General features: G+C 35.8%; 1 protein-coding gene across 1 annotated transcript in view; it reads left to right on the forward strand.

The window, feature by feature from the left end:
* The first annotated feature begins 6167 nt into the window (after positions 1–6167).
* LOC129722714 (uncharacterized) overlaps positions 6168–15811 on the forward strand; it is a 72516-nt gene continuing 62872 nt past the window's right edge. The window contains exon 1 of the mRNA XM_055676398.1: positions 6168–6994. The gene's annotated coding sequence lies outside the window, so the exon portion shown is untranslated. The remainder of the gene's footprint in view (positions 6995–15811) is intronic.

A 15811-nucleotide genomic window follows, 5' to 3' on the forward strand; every position in this document is an offset into this window, starting at 1 on the left:
CGAGCCCGTAAATGTCAGTTACTGTCGACATAGGGTTGCATCGTGTCAAACTGCTTTCTACACGACAAAAGGAAAATAGTTAAAAACAGCATTATTTTCAGTTAGCTCGACATTTTTGTAATTACTCCTGCTAGTGTAATGCCACATACATAAGACATACGTAACACTGGCATTTTTTTCTGGTACACGTTGCCCCATAGTACGCCGTACCACGTCCTGTCCAACTACTCGACAAATAATGAACAAATGAACTCTCGGATTTATCCAGCCCCCAGGAAAATTCCATAAGGAACTGTCAGAAAGCTCTTCACAAAATTAATGCAGTATTTTTCGGATTTCTTGAGTGGAAACGAGACAAACTCAGGGCTGTGCAGCTACACTACCTTCATAAACAACTCAAGCAGTGATTTTATTCAGAGCATGGTACCATTCGAGTAGTTCATTTTGTACCAACTTTTTTGGAAGATTTCGTCCTGAGTTTACGTATGTCTTATGTATGTGGTATTGCCTTAATCAGAGCAGCTTTACCACAACAATCAATCAACCGAGAAATCAATAAGGGGCCATCCACATACCACGTGGACAACTTGGGGGAGGGGGGTGTAATGTCCATGGTCCTTACAAAAAAAAAAGAATTTATATGGGCATTTGTCCACGGGAGGGGGGGGGGGTTCAAATATAGACACTATATATATAGACCTGCGGACTGAATCGCAGCGAGCCAAAACAACTGTCAAACGAGCGAGCCAAAATGAACATAATGAAAAATGTGTATCAAACAAACAGAGCCGGATTTACGATTGTGGGGGCCCGGGGCCCAGTTTACAATGGGGGCCCCAGAATAAAACAAACCCGTTTTTTTATCGTACGAGTTAAAAACACTTATTTCTCATTGAAAAGTTACCAAAAATTTGCTAGAATTTTTCTTACGAGTTTTTTTTTGCAGAGAACTTACTGATTGAATAATCAACATTCAGCTCCTTCAGAATATTGTACTCTCAACTTAACAATGCTAAGTTTGACAGCCTTTCACTCTTCATAGTCGTACGCAACCTATTTTCAATCAGTTTCATCTTCGATAAAGATCTTTCTCCAGTTGCGTTCGAGATCATTAGGCTCAAATAAATAAATGTATGCAACTGCTCGAAATCCGGAATTTTTTGCTTGATATCTGAAAAATAAAAACCTACCGCAATTCGAAAAAAAATGCGATCCGCAAGCAAAAATTTGCACACAATTTGAGAAAGACTGCGCAAATATAAGGCTACGCTGGCAATAATCTACAGAACCTAGGAAAAAACTAGGGGTAAGCGGGGTAAGACCGCCCCCTTGAGCAATTCTGTTTATAGAAAAAAAAAGTTGCGGCTGCAATTTCATTTTTTCTTCGCTAAGAGGTTCTTCTATTCAATACCCGCATTTAAAAAGTAAGAACTGAAATATTTTTGTTTATTTTCCAGTTTTTTTTTCAATTTTTAAAAATTCATTGAGAATGTGCAGATCTTTTTCATGCGGGGTAAGCCCGCCCACCAGCGGGGTAAGATCGCCCACCAATTTTTTAGGATAAACAATATTTTTAGGGCCGAAACGGTTGATTTTATCGGTATAGTGTCTCTGACAAAGTTGTGGATGGTATTTTTTTTCTTTTTAAATAAAATATACACTGTGAAAAATCTGAAAAAAAAATTTCTAAGTTTCAACTTATTATGTTTTCTGATTATTCAAGTTCTGATCAATGTTTAGGTAACTTTTTTGGTTTTCAAAATAAATAGATTTTTCAGAATTGGGGGTTTTCACGATATTGAATTCATAATATACCTATCTTTAAGCTAAAATTTAAAACTCATCAAACCTGTCTGTATAATTCTTTTGAAGACTTATTATGTATAGAAAAATACTAATAATTATTCTTTCGTTTATTTATATTTTCAATTTTCTATGTTTTTTTTTTGAAGAACAAAATTATCAACGACTCTATACACCAAACAAACCGTCAAAAAAAAATTCTTCACAAAAATTTAGCTATTAATATTTCTATTACTCCATGATCCAACAACCATAAAATTTTAGCTTACCTTTTGTAGATTTAACAGGCAAAAACTTATTTTTTCAAATAAATTTGAAAAAAAAATATATTTTTAATTCTATTTTTATATCTTTTCTTTAAATTTTTTTAGAGTGTGTATTTTTTTCGGAAGTAAAAAACTACTATTTTCAATTCTGCCGGAGACGCCATACCAATCAAACAAACCGTCATCTTTAAAATTATTTTGGTTCATTAACACAATTTTCACACAGGTTTACTTTTTCAAAAATAAGTCTTGTTAAAATATATTACTAGAAAAGCTTCAACCAAATCGAAAATGGTTGATTAACATCGATGTCTTATGTGGCTTGAAGTTGTTTTACTGATCCTGTAATTCCCTTTGTAGTGTCGAGGCATTTGGGTCTTGAAGTAAAACAACAAGCAGTTGGATACGTGGCGGTTTTACCCCTTGTATAGTGGGCGACTTTACCCCCAGTGGAACATTTTCATATTTGACCGAAAAAGTAGTCAAAATTACAAGATTACTCACGGCCTTCGATATTCCCGAAAAAAGATAGATACAGGCAAGCGATTAAACGTATATTCACGAACAAAACAATAGATTTGTAGACTGAAAAACCTTAAGTCCCGTTGCCGCAAAACAATAGCGCATTGACTGGTTGCCAGCTGAAAGGTTGTTTTTGATTATTTCTGCGATCGTTCGCGCACTATCAAAACAGAAAAACGTGCAAAATGTTATGTAATTATACTGTGATAGACACGTTGAAGAAATTTTTCAATTATTTTATAACTTGGTAGTAAAACTACAGTGGGCGGTCTTACCCCGCAGGGCGGTCTTACCCTGTTTACCCCTACACACTTCTGCAGGTCAATAAAATCTGCACACGGACTCTGAAAATCTGCATTTTGCAACGCAAATCTAGTATCCCTGATTCGGACAGGTAAACTTATTTTCGGAATCAACAGCAATGTATTAAAAAAACTTGTGGATTATCTTCTTTCCTGCTTGATTTCCCATGCGCGCTGGTTCGATTCAAATGGTGTGTTAATGTGTGTCATTCCAAGAGAATCGAAGGTGAAATCTTATGGATGTGGTTGTGATATTGGCGCTCGCGAAAAAATAACACCGAAGGAAAGTTTCAGATTGAAATGGTCTGTTCAAATTTTCTTACTGTAAATTGAACTTTTGATTGAATCTCATTTTTGATTGAGGAAGGAGCTTTTTCTCGTTTTGTGGGGGCCCTAAAAATGTGGGGGCCCGGGCCCCCTGGGCCCCCCCTTAAATCCGGCTCTGCAAAAAAATAACAACAATATAGAAAACCAGCGTTGCTAGGGTTGCTGCCTTTCACTCCGCAGGTCTATATATAAAGTGTTTATAGGTTAAAATCGTTAAAAATCTGTCCACGTGGTATGTGGATGGCCCCTAAACGAACTTTCAAATCCCGAACTTATCTGGAACAGTCACTGAAAAAAGTTTAGCATGAATCGTCAAATAGTAAAATGATCAAAAACAGTTTGACACCGGTCTAAAATTTTTATATTTGACTAAAGGCTGGATTACACTCTTTGACCAAGCGTCAAATATTTGTCACTTTTTTACAGATAAAAATTTGGTCAAAGCTAATTGTTTGTCACTCTTCAATTTTTACATGTGGCAAACACGGGCAAACAACAATCATGATGTCAAATAAATTTGACCATTATGTCAGAAGATACTGCAGGCTTAAATAATTTTTAGCAAATATTTTTTAAGTGTAATAAGTTTGTCAAATAAGTTTGACAAACAAGCATCATTGATCATTATCTGTCAAAAAGTAACAAATATTTAAAGCTTGGTCAAAGAGTGTACTATAGCCTTCAAAAATCAACACGTACCACAGAGGCAAATTTCCTTTCCTATTCGTAACAGTCGTTAGAGATGCAGAGGTAAACTCGTTCTCTGATAACAACGACTGCAACACTTCTTTCATTTCTTCCCAAACCGATCGTAATGAAACTTATGTTGTTCTACCACATACATAAGACATACGTAACACTGGCGTTTTTCCCAAAAAAAATCCCATAAGGAGTTCAAAATCAATGCAGCATTTTTCGAGTGGGAACGAGGCAAATGCAGGGCTGCGCAGGTACACCGCCTTTATAAATTGCTCAAACAGTGATTTTATTCAGAGGTTGGTACCATTCGAGTAGTTCTTTTTGTACCAACTTTTTTGGAAGATTCCTTACTGAGTGTTACGTATGTCCTATGTATGTGGTATCGTCCTTTACAATACGCTGTGTTTTCGTCATTGTATCGGAATACGCCAAGGCGATGGCAGCCTAAACTCTACACGTTTGACAGTATAGGCAACATATCGGGGCTTTATTTGAAAAAAAAAAGCCCCGAGGCAGGCGCCCAGCAAAAGTTCCATATACTTATTACTTTAATCGGGAAGACTCTTCACTCATTCAACATAGAAAGAGATAGCATGTTGCCATCTCCCTGGAATACGCCCTTTGCTTTTAATGTTTATTTTGTTGACAACTTTGATTCCGCCCATTCATCAAAATGAATTCAAGTTTCGCCTTTCACTAACGTAACCAACAAGAGGAGTGTATTCTTCATTCTGTTTCGTTTTGATATAAAGTAGATTTCACCTTTAAACATCGAACTTTTTAACAGTTAGAAAAGAGATACATTATTTTCGAAGTTTGAAGGTAGATAGTAGCTCACTTCATACGTTTTCGGTATAATCTCTATTTGTTTACAGTCTGTTAGATTCGCCCTTATCATGACGTATTCCGGATTTGTTAAAAGAAAAAGAGAAATTACAAAAATTGCGTTCATTGAAATGCCCCTTGCCCAATACTCAGGAGCCGGCAGGCTCTACAGAACTTCCCAATAAAAAATCCCTCTCCTTTTTCGTCTTACTGAATATGTTTCGTAGCCACAATCGCCTGATTTTGATTCCGACGAACCGACCGATTACCGGAGCTTGTCCAGCTTTTCACGGATTTGACTTATAATGAAAGTTCTCAAACTACTAGTTTAATGGATGTTTCCATTGAACTAGTATTATTATATGTCAAATTCATCCAATGATACTAAGTGGACACTTTCTACTAGTTAACTTTTCGCCTTTTTCTGTTTTTTTTTTCTATAGTTCAATGTTTATTGCTCTTTACTTTACGCCATATTCGGGTTTCTCTTTTATCTACGCCATTTTTTCGCTTGTTAACGATCATGCCTTAAAATTACACGTGGAGCTTATATAAAAAAGGGCATTCTGGAATTTTGTTTTGGTTTGAGGTAAATGAAATTGTTCATCCACTGTAATTGAATATTTCAATAGTGTTGTATTGTAAGGAATATACCACAAAGCTCCTACAAGGGATTATAAGGAATGTAACACTTTTCTGCAGTTTTCGCGTAAACCGTGAAATATTTTATCGATTTAAGGCACAATCGTCATTTGTGTAATCGAAACCACTCAAAACAAAAAATTAGTCATAAGATGAAATTGGTCAATATATAGTTAGAGAACATCCAATAGATCATTGCACACGAAAAATAACCTCACTTTTCTGACACTTCCCACGGGTTTGTTTACAATGCGTTCCATTCACTTTTTATGCGATAGGAGTGAAAATGAATGATACGAGTACGAAAAAGATGGGAAAACTCTCCGCCTATACGAATTCGTTACTGTGATCTTTTGGTTTATTCTTGGAAACGCAATTTTTAACAAGACAGTTCCGCATTTTTATTCGAGCCGAAAATTTTACTTTGTAAACAAACCCGCGACAACTGTCAAATCCCTTTCTTCTTCTTGTTTTGTGACGTCATATATCGTCATATTTCGTCTTAATACACAGGATAATTTAAAAAAAGTCAACATACGATGGTTTAACGTAGTCGGGTAAGGCCCTTGTCATGCTGAATGCGGGGCGGCGCGAACCGCGTCTTTTCTCACGGTGGGGAATAATATCAGCAATGAAAACTCACGCGCGTCAAACCAGATCCCAAACAAAGGCCTAATTCAAAAGTCGATCTCAACAATGCCCTATTTAGTCGGTAGATGCGTGTAACAGCAGCTGCTAATTTTTTTTATTGGATCAGCCCGGTTGGCTATCGTTTCGGCAGCAGCAGCCAGCTAGATTCAGAGTGAACTGAGAGACAAAATGGAAAGGAAGTAGTTTCGTGTTCAGTGCGTATAGATTAAGGAAAATGATCAGAAGCTTTTGAAGGCGAGGAATGGTACCTTAGCCGGTTCCACTAACAGCATACCGTCGACCGGTGAAAAAAAATTACTGAATAGGTTAAAAGGTGGAAAATTTTTGCGTGTTTTATTTTGTGGAGTGAAAATATCTAGTAATTTTGTGAAGTTGCCGAAATTTTGGAAGGCTGATGGACACAGTGAACAAAAAATTTATATTCGAACACTTTATTCTGTTCAAATACCTATAAGATTTTTTTTTGTGCAAATTGAACTGTGTGCGACGACTTGGGTTGGTAGTGCGAACTAACCATCCGTATTTTATCCATAGGAGGCTCGCGAATGGTGGAATCATTTGCGTGTTGCTAGTAGTGGTGGTGTTTGAAATGCTTCACGACACAGCAATTGCGAATCAATTTTTGCCCAGTTCATATGGCGTAAAGGATAGTGTATTGAAATAAAGGGGCAAAGAAGTAGACCGGGCGGTCGGGAGGGACAGTACAAATCGCCATCGAATGAAGGCAGGTTTTGGCTGGAGGTTGAGGAGCAACCGCTTGCCATCACCGTCGTCGTCGCCGCCACTGCTGCTGCTTAAGCCGGACGATTGTCTGCTACTACGGGCTGCTGATTTTGATTGGTTTACCCGGTTTAGCACTTCTAAAACAGTAGCTGTCCAAACAGCGCTCTGCGGATTCAACTTTAGGCGACCATCTCAACAGCTTGAGACCTAGGCTGAACCTAATTGCAACTTTAAGTAAGTCAATGATGAATTTATTGAATTATTGTATTCTGTTATTTAGTGTATATTTCTCCAAAATCAAAAAAAAAGCTCAAATTTTTTATTGCAAAATTTGCTATATGTAATTAAGCGTTTATCTTATATTCACTGTTTTAAAAAGATTAAAAAATTGCATTGACCCAACTTTACACTTTCAGTGTATGAAATAAAACCTTTTTTTCTAAAAAGTTTTTACCCCACGATTTTCTGAAAAAATCAAAAATGCATGAAATAAACAAAAAAGGTATGGTTTTAGAAAAATAGAATTCCTAAGGTCAAAATTTTCGTAACCACTTTCTTTTTGCCCTGTACCGGCCAAGCACAAACATCACATGTGTACGTCAATTTTATACGATAATGATACAGGTCGGACTCGATGAACCGGAGTTTCGAAAAATATTTCACTCCGGATAAGCGAAACCGCTGGGAAAATATTTTCATATTATTTGATCCAAATCCGACAGTTTTTTTTCTAGATAATCTAGCACCGAATAGTCGGACCTCCGGGAGATCAAGTCCGATTTGTATTCGTTTCGTAGAATAATTAGTTTATGATACAAATATTTGGTGCTCGTTTATTTCCTTCTAAAATTGAAAACGAACCAGGAAAACCAGAAATTTTAATACCAAACCATGAAATTTTTTACGATCTGTTAAAAAGTAACATTCAAAATGCTCAAGGACTTAGACTTGTTTTGGTTTTGTTTTATTTTGGCTTGCATCAAAGTATTTGATTTTATTTTGGAGTTGTTTGACAGCTATCTAATATGATTTTTTGTTTTTATTAGCCACATATCACATATATTGAAAAGTTACCTGCTACGTGTTAAAGTGCTTGTATTCGCCCAGGCTGACTATTGACGTGGGACACGTCTTTGTTTACTATACTGGGATGCATTCTGTAAAATTGGAAATGAAACGGGCAAATGTTGCGTCAGATTTCAAACGTTAATAACAGCATAACCACATGATGGATAATAATAACCAATATGTTGTTGGATAGATAAAATGTATAACAATTTTGTAATATGCTAATTATCACTCTAATTTCATTGCTAAGCGGTAAAATTGATGAAAAATTTCAATAACAAATTTACGTCAATAGTGAACCAATTACATGCGAGCATTACTAGCACAGACAACGTGAATGGACACCATCCGTTCCCTGTGATATTCCCTGTATCAATTTCGAAATAAAAATTGACAGAGTCTCCCCGTCCCAATAGGTCAATTTATTTTTGCTTCCATGAGCTTAGACTAATGTGATGTCTCGAAGGTAAAAGTTTTCCTAAAAGTTTGAAACAATACCCATCCTTGAACAATTTCTAAACCTGCGTGTTAGGTTCTGAAGAACCTAATAAAAACTGATGTCTTGAAAGAAAACATGCCGGTTAAAGCAACAGTACCTGTGGAGTAAAGAACCGCAGGTCTCGTCGTCTATGATTGCAGTGGTACTCTTTTATTCGTACATTTCAGCGGTACACTTCTATTCGTACTGCAGCGGTACTATTCGTATTGCAGTGGTACACTTTTGTTCGTACATTTCTATTTGTATGCAATTGAGGAAAAACTGCAATGCTGCTGTTAATGGTGATTGAAAGTTTATCTCATAAATATGATTGCCATAAATTACTCAACAAGAATTGTAAATTTTTGCAACGGATATTTATTTAATTTTATCTTCGATATTCACTAAATAATCTTGACCGGATAGTATCGAAAGAGTAAATTCCTAAATATATACATTTATGGAAGAGTAAAAGCCTGCGAATGCTTGTGATTTTTTTTTTGTTTATTTAGTGAGATTCGTACAGAATCTCTTTAACATTTCAAAATTGTTAGATGATATATGATTATTCTAAGCTTTACCATAATAAACGTATATTTCCTGTCTCCGTAATACAGCGAATGTAGTTGTAGGCAAATAAACAAAATTATCAAGCAAAAAAAAATGTAATTGTGGATTGCTACGATTTTTTGCTGGAACTTGTTAATAATTTTGTTTAAAATATTGTCTTCTGTTTGCTAATTGATGAACCTTTGTAAGGGCTTCCATATTATTTTGAAAGTAAGATCCATACTATAGATTTGATTTAATTACAGTTAAATAAAACAAAACCATTCATTATGATAACGTAAGTATTATTGGATTTGGTTTTTGAGGATATAGAGTTAATTCTGACTTTGACGCATTACGAGAAATTCTTTGTGCTTCTTCAACAAGCACGATATGCTTGTGCCTTGTCAAATACATATTTTTTGCACAAAAAAAATACTACAGGCATAATATCGCCAAATATAAATGATATTCTTTTGAGTGTTGTTGAATATATTCCAAATATTGATTTCCAAGGAGGCTGAAAATAAGATTACGTACAGTCGCTGAGCAAACACATTGATTCTGTCTGCAGACTCTGTATATTTTGTAACAAAAAATCCCCTAATTACAGTGTTTAGTCCCACGTCACCATTTCATACAACCCTAGGGCTGTATACCTTGTAGTATTCTCTTATCCTCTTTATCGACCATATCATCGCCTCAAACATGTTACCAAAGCGTATAACATGCTATGAATGGATAAAGGGTCAGATGAAAGTTTTTCGGTCTGCAGAAAAGTTTTCGTGTGGAGCCTGAGAATAAGCCAGACTAATTCTACTGAGATTCGAACCCATGACCACCCGCTTGTCAAAGCGAACTTTGCAACCTTGTGGCTACGAAGCTCCTGAAATCAGATTTTCATTTGAAGTCAGGAAGATAAAAATGCTTCTTGCAGCAAAAAATTTTTGAGTCCAGAAAACTTCAGAACTTTTCGAGTCCAGAAAACTTTAGAAAAATTTCAATTATATTATAAAAGTAATAAATTAAAATGATTGTGAATAAAAATTCTGAAATACTGAGATCGGTCTCAGTCAACACAAAACAAGTTTCTGATTAAGACCGAAGAGGCTGAAATTGGTTTAAAATACAGTCATACCTCGTTGCCTTATCAACTTGTTTTCCGTTACGTTATATACAAGCACGAAAAAAATATTTTTTCATTGATGCAAAATTCAACAAGTTTACGTTATATCGAGGTAAAAGTTACGTTATATCGAAGTTGCCTTATATCGAGGTATGACTGTAGCAATGAAATTGTAATACACCCTGCAAAAAAATTAGCACCAATATAGAATAAACTCCACAACTCAGTCTAGGAAAGCAAAAGCGATTTCCAATTATATTTGAAATTAAAAAAATATGCATTTGAATACCAGAAAATGGGTAATAATGAGGCTAAGAAATGAAATAAAATTTTTTTAAATTGCCAGAAACAATCATCAAAATTATTTAAAAACTAAGAAAAATGACTAGAATGTTTTTCTATACAGTTAAAAATGAAAACCGAGAATTGTTTTTTTTGGGGGAAAAACATTTTAAAGCCAAATCAATTTAAAACTCAGTTTGAAGTCGGCGAGAGGAAAATGAGTTAGAAATGGGAAAAATACAAATTTAGCTAAAAATTTCTGAATTCCAGTCTGTCGAGAAATCATAAAAAGAAATCTCAAAACATATTTTAAATTCAAGAAAATTATTTCAAAGATTTTTCGTTCCGAAGCTCAGAAGCAGCCAAAATGACAAAATATCGATAAGCTTAAACAGAAAGAGCAGGGAAGCTTAAATATCGAATCGCTTCAGTTAAACAGTTTAGTTGAACCAGTGATTGATTTTTGAAGGTCTCAAATGACATAAAATTATTCCAAAGAATTCAAAATAAAAACAAATCGATGTAAAAACATTCTGAAAACATGAAGCTAAACTTCATTGAGCGAATTGGTAAAAAGTTTGAGAATATGACTACGACATTTTCTGCGCGTTACATAAAATATTTTCCGTACTCTTCAGCGGTTCCGAAAAGACCCAAGTGTGCTCTCAGTGTCTGGTATAAGACCTCGTTAGGATTTACACGATGGGCCGAGTAGCATTTCTCAGCCATAAAAAGTCGAAAAGTCACCAGCAGCAAATAGGCCGAACTAATTTGGCCTTTTTTCAGTTTTAAAATAAAATAATAGCAATAAAATTAAAATTCTCATAAAAACATAAAACCGGGAAAAACGTTAATTGTTCACAGGGAAACCCAGGAAAAAAACCGGGAATTTAGAATTGGAAATCCGCTGGCCATCGTGATTATCTCAATGAAGAAACATTATAGATGGGTGTCATTGGAATGTATGGGAGAAATCTGACCTTCGAATATCGTTTAGAGGCAGGGTTGGAAAGTTTCGTCTTCTCGACAGAAGGCCCCATGCGAAATTTCAACTAAAAGGAATGTACGGGAGATATTTTTCCTTCGGATTTCGTTCAGAGGTAGGGCCGAAAAGCTTGGTTTCCTCGACAAAAGTCCACACGCAAAGTTTTAGCTCAAAAGTCGAATGTCTGTTATTGATAAAAATATTTTTTGAGTCAGAACTATTGATTTAATCGGTATAGTGTCTTCGGCAAAGTTGTAAATAATTTTGTTCATCAAAAAAGATGGTTTCCGGAAAATTTTAAATTTCTTTATTGTTCATTTTACCAAGCTTTTTCATAAAATTTTTCGAAAATAACGATTTTCTGGGAAATATTTTTTTTTTAGCTTTTGAGGTTTCCCAGCTCAAAAAACTTTAAGTTCCAGAAAGGCGATTTTTAACCTTTTTTTTGTTCGAGGTTATATCAAATCTCAATGTTTTATATGTTTCTGAAATATTTAGCATCTAAAAACAATTTGATATAGACAATTTCTTGAACCTGGGCTTTTCTTCATCAGTCGAAAAAGAAAAGCATTGATCGCTTTGCAGCACTATTTCCCTAAGTCCGATTGAGCTTGAATCTTGTATGAGGACATATTTCAAAAAGGCGAAACTTCTGAGCTCTTCAAAATTCGAAGGTCAATTTTCTCCTTTACGTTCTGTTGACCCTGGCTTGAAAATTACGCGATATGTGACATGGGAAATATTGTTTATGAGCTAAGATGTAACACACACACACACATACATACATACACATACACATACAAACACTCGCGATTTTTTTTTACAATTTGCTCCAAATTACGCGATTTGTTCAAAATTGCGCGATTTTTTTTTACACGATTCTGTTTTTTGTGCGCACGCATCAATCGCGTAAAAAGAGAATCCAGTGTATTTGAAAAATCCCTAAGGGGTTAAACGAGTGGCTCCCAACCTTTTTGGATCCGCGGTCCCTTTTGCTAAATACAAAAAGGTCCGTGGTCCCCTTTGCAAAGTACAGAGAGCTTCGCGGCCCTCAAAAGATTTTTAGATACCGGTTTTGCAATACGAGACTGCGTCGTACGCGTCTGACCCGGAGTGGGCGGCTGAATTATGGAATGCTGTATCCTCGCCAGCTACACCTAAGATGGCAGCCCCATTAGCAGGATGTAGGTATCGCGACCCTGGTAAGGTAGCATACCGAAACCTTTCTTCAACCACGAACAACGAATTTAGAAATACGGAACGGATCAATCGGCAAAGACCTAGGCTACGAACACGGAAAAAGTTTAAGGTAAACGATTGGTAATTGGGTACTTGGAACGTCTGATCTCTCAATGAACCGGCGCGGGCTGGCTTGCTTGCTCGAGAACTATAGCGGCAGGGAGTCGAAATCGCAGCGATTCAGGAGGTTCGGTGGCCAAATTCCGGAAAAAGGGAATTCCGTGCAGTAGACCAGTAGTATTGCACGCACTTCTTCCAAGTACTACATCTACTACAGTGGCGGAAAAGCAGCGGAACGGGGCGTCGGTTTCGTAGTGCTGAGAAATCAGAGAACAAGAGTCATCCGGTGGAGGCCCGTAGATGACCGTATATGCGTGTTGAGGATTGAGGGCAAATTCTTCAATTACAGTTTAATCAACACCTACGCACCGACAAACGACAAATCCGATGAAGTCAAATATGATTTCTATGACAAGCTTGAGCGAATCTATGACGAGTGCCCAAAACACGACGTAAAAGTCGTCATCGGAGACGCAAACGCACAGGTTGGGAGGGAGGAATTCTTCCGTCCGGTCATTGGAAGGCATAGCCTCCACTCGTCAACCAATGAAAACGGCCTGAAGCGGATAAACTTTGCCGCGGCCAGAGGAATGGCCATATGTAGCTCCTATTTTCCACGTTTGAATATTCGAAAATAGAACCGACCGTCGGAAGAAGCGCGATTACGAGGAGCAGGTGCTCGCCAGCGCAGAGGACAGCTATGCTCAAAACGACGTGCGGAGATTCTATAAAACTGTCAACAGAGTCAGAAGCAGGAATTTCCCTGTGCCGGTCATGTGTAATGACAAGGACGGCAACCTGCTTACTGATAAACCGACGGTTGCAGCCAGGTGGAAGGAGCATTTTCAGGCGCTATTGAACGGTGAGGAGCCGAATGAGCAGAGCAGGAACAGGATGACGATTATGAGTGACGAACAAGCTGTGGAGCCCAGGGTTGCCACATTTAAATCTGTGTTTTCCCTTGAAAAAATCTGAACATCTGTATCTGGAACAAAAATATCTGTAAAAAAAATCTGTGTTGTTTAAACACAAAGAACTTTGCATTTTTTGAGTTTTTATGGTACATAAACCAAATTTTTAGCTTAAAACGTGTGAGGAGTTGAAAATATGTTCAATTTGCTCAATATTTAATGAAATAAAATTTGGATTGTTTTTAAAAATAAATGTCAATTTCGAAAAATCTGTAAATCTGTACTTTTCGACGAAAATCTGTATATCTGTATATACAGATTCTGTACCGTTTCTTCGGCCAAAAATCTGTAAAATACAGATTAATCTGTACATGTGGCTAGGGGTGTGCGAAACTGGCTTTTCTGGTGTCGAAACGAAACGAAACGAAATTAACCCTTAATTTCGATTTCGCCAAATTAGTCGAAACGAAATCAAGGTGGATTTCGAGTTCTCGAGACGAAACGAAATTGGTCTCTAAATTTCGCGAAATTTCGAAAAATAAAATAAATGTTTCTGAAACATAGCATTACAATGATTTGTAACGTTGGAGCGTACGCTAACGAAGTACCCTTCAACAGCTGATCGCAAGGTGCTTACCTGGTCGACGAAGAGTAACGTAGGTATTCAGTTATCGATAAACCGACAATGACGAGAAAATCAAAAATGTTAAAAACTAAAATCTTGATGCATTCATTTATACAGATTATATTGCAGGTAATAGTAGCGCGATAGATACAAATGATATAAAGGTCAAACTCGAAATGTCTTTGTAAATAATAATTTAATGAACTTCTGAACTGATTCTTTTGGTTTGAATGCAACTATGTTTAAAATAGTAATCCTTCTTTCATAGCACTTTCATCATTCAAAATCCAAGTTTTGTCCTAGAGCTCGAACTGGAAAAAATGAGAGATGGTAGGTAGGTTTTCAACCATTCCTGTGAGTTTTGGTGTCCCTAGCAAAGATAACTTTTCCAAAGAGTTGTTCCCTATGCAAACGTAAAAGCGACGAATCCGATAAGCAATTCCTCGGCGGCCTTCTGATGCATTTCTGCATTCTCTAAAAGCAGCAAGATTCACAGGAATGGTTGAAAAGCTGTAAAACCTTTGGAGGGCAACTTTTTTTTCGCTTTTGTCGACCAGTGTTATTGAATTTTTTTTAACACCGTTTAGTCAGACTAGACTAAGTGACATTTTTATCAAATCGAGGAAAATAAAATTTAAGTTAACTATTCTGTAAACTTTGAAGTTTTCAATATTTTTGCACATTTTTTAATATAACTTAAAATTACTTTTTAACTGAGCAGTTCCACAAAAAATGTCTCAGTTTCAATATTTTTTGTCATTTTAGATTTGGCCTAAACTTTGCATAAACGTTTCTATAGGCTGAGAAGCTAGTTAAAATGCTATTTTGAGAGGGTTATTGTGATTATAAATATTTTCAGAGCCAAAAGTTTTTGATCAGTGTGACGTCTCTGGAAAAGTTTTAGACAGTAATTTTATCTTTCCGATAAAAAAAACTCTGAAAAATTGATTTTTTTAATGTAAAAGAAACAATAAAATTAACATTAAAAAGCTTATTTTTCAAAAATCTTTTTTTGTGTAAAAATTACAAAAAAAAATACCGAAGCGATGAAGAAATCAAAGAAAAATTAAATTTAAGAAAAATTTACAACATGTTTATTTTTGGAAGGACAATATTATTATCTATAACTTTGCCAAAGGCACTATGCCAATCAAACCAACTGTTTCAATTATAAAAATATTTTAATTACCCACAGAGTGTCCAATTGGAGATTAAAATTATTTTTTCAGCTAAATCGGTTTGTTTGACTGGCATAACTAGTGTCTCTGGTAAGGTTGTAGAAAATAATTTTGTCCTAAAAAAATATGCCCTGTGAGTTTCTGCGACACCCAAAATAATAAAATGCATTCGGGACCATTCCTAAACTACGTGGTCATATTTTGATCCCTTTCATACCCCCCTTCTCCTCCGTGGTCTTTTGTTTTGTGATCTTATTCTGCAAATATATGTACAATAAAGTATGAAAAATTTATGAAAAAAATGAAGGTTCAAGAAAACTGATTATTAGATATTGCGCAAATTGTAAATAGAATTTTCAGTAATATCATTTTCTCAAAACCAAAATAACAAACAGATAATGGTTGTTTAATTATTGATAATATTTCATTGTCTTTAACAAATATAATAATTTCCTTACCTGAAAGTAATTTAAAATACGCTTTTCTGTTGAGTATATTCAAAATGATTTTTAATTTGTTGTTGAGTATCAAAATAAATAAAATTTGTTTA

The sequence above is a fragment of the Wyeomyia smithii genome, chromosome 2 (genome assembly GCF_029784165.1).
Source record: "Wyeomyia smithii strain HCP4-BCI-WySm-NY-G18 chromosome 2, ASM2978416v1, whole genome shotgun sequence".
Lineage (NCBI taxonomy): Eukaryota > Metazoa > Arthropoda > Insecta > Diptera > Culicidae > Wyeomyia > Wyeomyia smithii.